Source organism: Stegostoma tigrinum, unplaced genomic scaffold (genome assembly GCF_030684315.1).
Source record: "Stegostoma tigrinum isolate sSteTig4 unplaced genomic scaffold, sSteTig4.hap1 scaffold_123, whole genome shotgun sequence".
Taxonomy (NCBI): Eukaryota; Metazoa; Chordata; class Chondrichthyes; order Orectolobiformes; family Stegostomatidae; genus Stegostoma; species Stegostoma tigrinum.
In genome coordinates this window covers 891802-897801 of record NW_026728072.1, presented here as the reverse complement: position 1 = coordinate 897801, position 6000 = coordinate 891802, and positions in this window count along the sequence as shown.

Genomic DNA, 6000 nt, shown 5'->3' with positions numbered 1-6000 from the left:
TCTTAGAAAGTAAACCATCACGGCAAAGAGTCTAATCTGCTTTTACTCCATTAGATTGTCTACTACAACTTCTCTCATGGTAGTGATGGTGTGGTAGTGATGTGTTTAATTCCTCCCTGTATTCTTTAGTAATAAGGGGATCCTTGAAGTATCTTCCGCTGTAAAGACTACCCTTTTCTCATTGTCGTTGTTCCTTGATTTAACAATTAACCTGGCCATCTCAGCCGAGCATATAATTAATGGCATTACCTCTAAAACCTTCTCTGCCAAAGTGTTCAATAGATTGCTACAACCTGAAAGAAGTAATTCTTCCCCTAAATTAATAGGCAACCAATTTGAAAATGTGGCCTCTGGTCGTAAAATCTTTCACAATGGGAGTAATCTCTACGGATATACACTATCAAGCCTCTTAAGCATCTTAAATGTTGAAAAAATAAGATTTGTTTCAATCTTATAAACTCCAATGAATGTCGTCCCAGCCCGCCCAGCTTTCCTAAGCATGGCAATCCCCTACGCCATTTCCGAAATCAACCCAGTCAACATGAGGTGTATGGCATCCGCGGCATTCGCTCTGTGGCCGTACATGACTTGTCAGTTACCATCTTGCTGCTACGACTCTACTTCTATGTACGATGCAGTCCTCTGTCCATCCTAACATACTACGCTTGAACACGTGGGCTCTTTTCTTTTGAGACACCTTATGAGCTGTACCTTATCAAATGCTTTGTTGAAATCTCAATGTACGACATCAACTGGTGGTCCTTCGTCAGTAATGTTTGTTTCCTTCTCAAAGCACTGTAGCAAGTTTGTCAAGTATTATTTCCCCTTTCTGAAAGGATGTTAACTCTGTAGGATGTTATAGCACACTCAGTACCCTGTTATTTCATCTTTCATTGCCGGCATGAACATCTTCCCAGGTTGACCTAAATTGGCAATACTTGCTCACTATTTTATTGAAGTATCTTTGTAATAAAGGTGTTATGTTCACAATCTTTCAATCCTCTGAGAATTTTCCACGATCTAAGGATTCTTGGAAGATTATCATCAGTGCCTCCATTGTATCTGTAGTTGCATTGTTCAACATGAGAGGATACAACTCATCATACCCCTTGGATATTTTCTCTACTGATTGGAGTCATGTTTGGAATTCTGTGCAGTGACATTCACTTTTAACAGTTTGCTAAATACTACCAGGAACAGAAATTGTGATCCAGCTGCAACGAAGCTAAAGCTTTCAGCACAGAAGAAAGTCTTTGAATTCATTTTGACCCAAATAACTCCTGAAAAGGGCAATACAATTTGCCTCAGTCCATAAATGTTCTTTCTCCAACATCCTGAGATGCATTATCTGTATTTCTTCAAATTTACCACAGAATCTGTTTCAATCACCCTTTCAGCAATACGCATGACAACAATTCGGCATTCTTAGTCCCCCTGTAGCCTCCGTTGCACATGTGCATTGTTAGCTGATTATTTGTTTGTGTGCCTGCTTTTTTGCTCAAATGGATCAAGTTAAGTTCGTGTTCTTTTGTCATCAGAACTCTTGCCTCCTCACTCTCATCTTCCTTGTTTTATCCCTCTGCTGGAATATTTAATTTGTCGACATATCTGAAATATGTTGTCGAATGGATTGGGTTTTGTGCCATTGCATTCCCCATAGCCCATCTACCCATCCTGTTGCTTGTTCTAACAGTTATTATCTTGCAGAGTGGAAAATGCAGTTTGAAAGCAATGGAACATTATTGATGAACAAGTTGATGCATCAATTGCTGCGATCTTCCAAACTACAAACTCACCTTCGATTCTTTCTCGGTCAGAGCATTATGCCAGCGCACATGAATCGTGTTCTCAATGGGACTTCCAAAACCATGGAATTGAATTTGCATGTTGATTTCTTCTTCCCTCTTCAGAAATGCAAAGTAGTATCGTGGTGAAGCTTCCAAGGCAATGATTGTGTCCTTCAATGAAGGGAAAAGTGACTTTTAGATTCATGGAAGTATTTCAGTACTTCCACATACATGAAATGCAAACATTCTCCCTGCATGCTGACCCAACTCCGCAAGAGTAGGGCATGACCCAGTCTCATTTTATCGAATCTTTCTGATTTTACATGCCACGGGATAATCATTGCAGTGTAACAGAAATGTTGATCATGGAAATTTATCAGTGTTTTAATAAATAATGGCAAATTTTCAACATCTTGCAAGTGCATGAAGGCTCAATCTCATGACACCTTGCCTGCTGCACAAAGACATTCTTACACTGCTTTGAATGTTAGGACTCAAACAAAACACAATCATTACACAAATGCATCAACACGCTACTTTCAATAGGATCTGGCGCAGGCTTGGAGGGCCGAAGCCCCTGTTCCTGTGCTGTAATTTTCTTTGTTCTTTGACCAGATAAAAAGGAATAGGGAGGTGTATAACAGTCATCAAGGGAACAAGAGTCCCTGTCGACGCACGAACGTCAACCAGGCCAACATCCCCAGCACTGAGGCACTGACCATCCTCGATCAGCTACAATGGGCTGGACACTTCATCTGTATGACTGACACGAGACTCTCCCCATGTTCTCATCCCAGCTTGAAAAAAGCAGGCGAGACCCAGATGTGCAGAGGAAGCACTCGGTGATAAACTCAAGTCCTCAATGGTGAAGTGCGACATTCCTGCAGACACCTGGGAATCGCCGGCCTAAGACGGCCCAAAGCCTGAAGAGCACCTGGGAAGGCATCAAACACTTTGCGGCTTGCCTTTGGAAGCAGCGGAAGCCATGCAGCCACACCAACACCTCCCTCACCCCTTCCCACGACTGCCTTCTGCCCCGAGTGCAACAGAGCCGACGGTAGCTGCATCGGTCTGTGCAGCCGGCGGTCAATTCAGCCTGAGAGTGGGAGAGTGTCATCCATATCTGCGAGAAACCACCATGATGATGATGATGTATAGTGTGCAGGGGCATCTCGTCACAGCAAATCAGAGAACAAATACAGGGCAACAGAACACTGGTGACCAAGATTAGGATGAGGGAGAATCTCAAAATCTTCTACAAATGTCTCAGAGGGAAAGAGAAAACCCAGGGAAAACCAGGTCTCATTAGGGATGAAGAGGCAAATGAACGGTTTGAACTGGAGGGCAATGTCAGGTGTTAAACGAGAATTTCACATCAGCTTTTACATGTGAGAAGGAGCACACAATTCTCGGACAGAATTAACAGAGACTGGGGAGATGTTAGGTGTTTTGGTGAATTTAAAATTGGACAAATCCCAGGTTTGGATGAGGTGTATGCCACGATGCCCAGGGAGATGAGAGAAAAAATTCCACTCGCCCTCATACAGAGCTTTCAAAAGTACCAAAGGACTGGAGAACAGGTAACATAGTTCCACTTATCAAAATGCGTGACAAACAAAAAGCAGAGTATTACAGACCGGTGAGTATCACATCAGTAGATAGGAAAATATTGGAGAAAATTCTGAACGGCAGACGTAATTTCCATTTCAAGAAGTGGGGTCTGATCAGCGACCGTCAGCATAGCTTTGTCAGAGGGAGGTCACGCCTCACAAACTTAGATGATTCTTTCAAAGAGGTGACAGAGTGTGCAGATGGGAGTTGATGTCGTGAAAATAGATTTCAGCAAAGACTTGGACAGGGTCCCAAATGGGAGCGTGGCAAAGAAGGTAAAGCTCGGGGGGTCCAGGAAAATACAGCAAGTTGAATCCAAAGTTACAGATTGGTCAAATGGGCAGGTCAACGGTAGATGGAATGTTAACCCTGATCAAGAAGGCAATTTGGACAAACTAACAAGGCAAGGAATCATTCAAAGAAATGCCAGGACACTAGGAAGATCAGAGGAATGGTGTGATCTTGGGGTGCTTGTCCACAGATTCCTGAACATGGAATGGCAGCTTAAAGGGACAGTTCAGAAAGCATCTGGCTCAAGAGCTGTACAGGACTTTTGTTAGGCCCCAGCTGAAGTGCTCAGTGCAGTTCTGGTCTCTCCATTATAGAAAGGAGGTGTTTGCATTTGAGCATGTGTGGAGGACATTCATCAGGATGTTCTGAGGGGGTGAAGCATTTTAACTCTTTGGAGAGTCTGGATAAGTTTGCGTTAGCAATAACTGCCAATGCTGAAGTCTGAGATCACACAGTGTGGAGCTGGAGGAACACTGCAGGCCAGGCAGCATCACTGTTGCCGATCTCTGATTAAAGGTCTAGGCCTGAAACATCAGCTTTTGTGCTCCCGAGATGCTGCTTGGCCTGCTGTGTCCAGCCAGCTCCACACTTTGTTCTCTTGGATTCTCCAGCATCTGCAGTTCCCATTGTCTCTAGCATCACTGTTTTATCTGGATAAGGTTGGATTGTTTTCTTTCGAGTAGAGAAGGTTGAAGGAGGTCCTGAAAAAATTGTTTAGATTAATATGGGTAGGGGCGAGGTAAAAAGAAGGTCCATAATGGGGTCGGTCGGGGGGCGGTGGTGGTAGAGGAAGAGATACATACATTTAAGCTAAAAGCTCAGAAGGAATTTCAGGAAAGAAAAGACACCCAGAAGGTGCTGGGGGGTTGGAATTCATTGTCTGGGACTTCAGTTGAGGTGAATAATCTTTTCACATGAAAGAAAAAGGGTTGGTACAGCACGTAAAATGAAATAACATTCAAGGCAATAGGCCTATTGCTAGAACATGAGCCGAATGTGAACTTAGTGTGGCTTCAGTGGTTACAGACACAATGGAATGAAGTGCTTGTTCAATTCTGTAGAATTCTCTGATTCTATGATTCTGGAGCAGGGGACAGTGAGTGGACAGCACGGGACAGTTCACCTATCTTCTACTTTCTCCATCTTCTGTCTGCCTCCCAACTTCTCACTATTTTTTACAGAATCCCCTTCTCCTCCCCCATTTTTGAAGAAGGGTCTCGATCTGAAACGTCAGCTTTCTTGCTTCTCTGATGCTGCTCGGCCCGCTGTGTTCATCCAGTTCGACACCTTGCTCTCTCAGATTCTCCAGCATTGGCAAGTTCCTACTATCTCTTGAGGAAACTTACTTGTTTTTGCACCCAACCTGTGGTGAGAATGTGGAACGCGCCGACTGTGTGGGTGGTAGAGGCAGAAACCGTGATAACATTTAACAAGTCTGTGATTGGGCATTTGCGATGCCAAGGCATACAAGGCTCTGGGTCGAGTGCTGGGAAATGTGATGAGAATAGTTCGGGACTTGCATCTTGTGAGGGCACATACAATTTGCTGAAGGGTCTGTTCCATTGCCATAGCACTCTATTATGCTGTCCCTCAATGATCCTGTGACAAGCAAGTGAAGGTTTACAGAAACAGGCACTTTTCAAGGACAATGCCAAAAGGAAAAGTGATGCGCAGGCAAAGTGCATGTAAGAATTTAACCAAGGATTAACACCATTGAAGAACTGGAATTTGTGCCAATGCACCAAACCTGCAGATGAAAATGCAGTGTCCAGTTTGATTGCAAACTGCAACAACCACCAGTTCGTAACATGATCAATGGAAATATCTGAATGCCTGTTGTTGTGATCTCAAGCATTTACCTGCGTCGAGTGAAATCCACCACCATAGTTCTGTTGCATCGTTAGCCACCTCGCAATCGGTGTTGCATAGTCAATATCATTCCTTGACAATGCTTGAAGCAAGGCATAAGCAGTGGTTTCCACAGTCATCGCAGAAGCCTGTGCTGCTTCAAGTGGATACGGCTTCTCGTCCTCCAACAATGGAGGCTTTCCAGGAACCAACATCAGAATCTGTCATTTGAGAAAGGGATTGGCTGAGAATAAAGTTTACATCATATAGATTTTTGTTTGCATTTCACCAACACAACAATGGTTTTCTGGTCAAGATCCACCATTGTCTCACCACTGATGTCAATAACATGCTCCATACTTCCCACTCAGTGATGGGTCCTTTTGTTTGGGAAAAATAGGCACCTTCGAATGCAAATGAATCAAGGTGAGCTTTAGTTTCTCATCAGGCTACATGGCAGTTA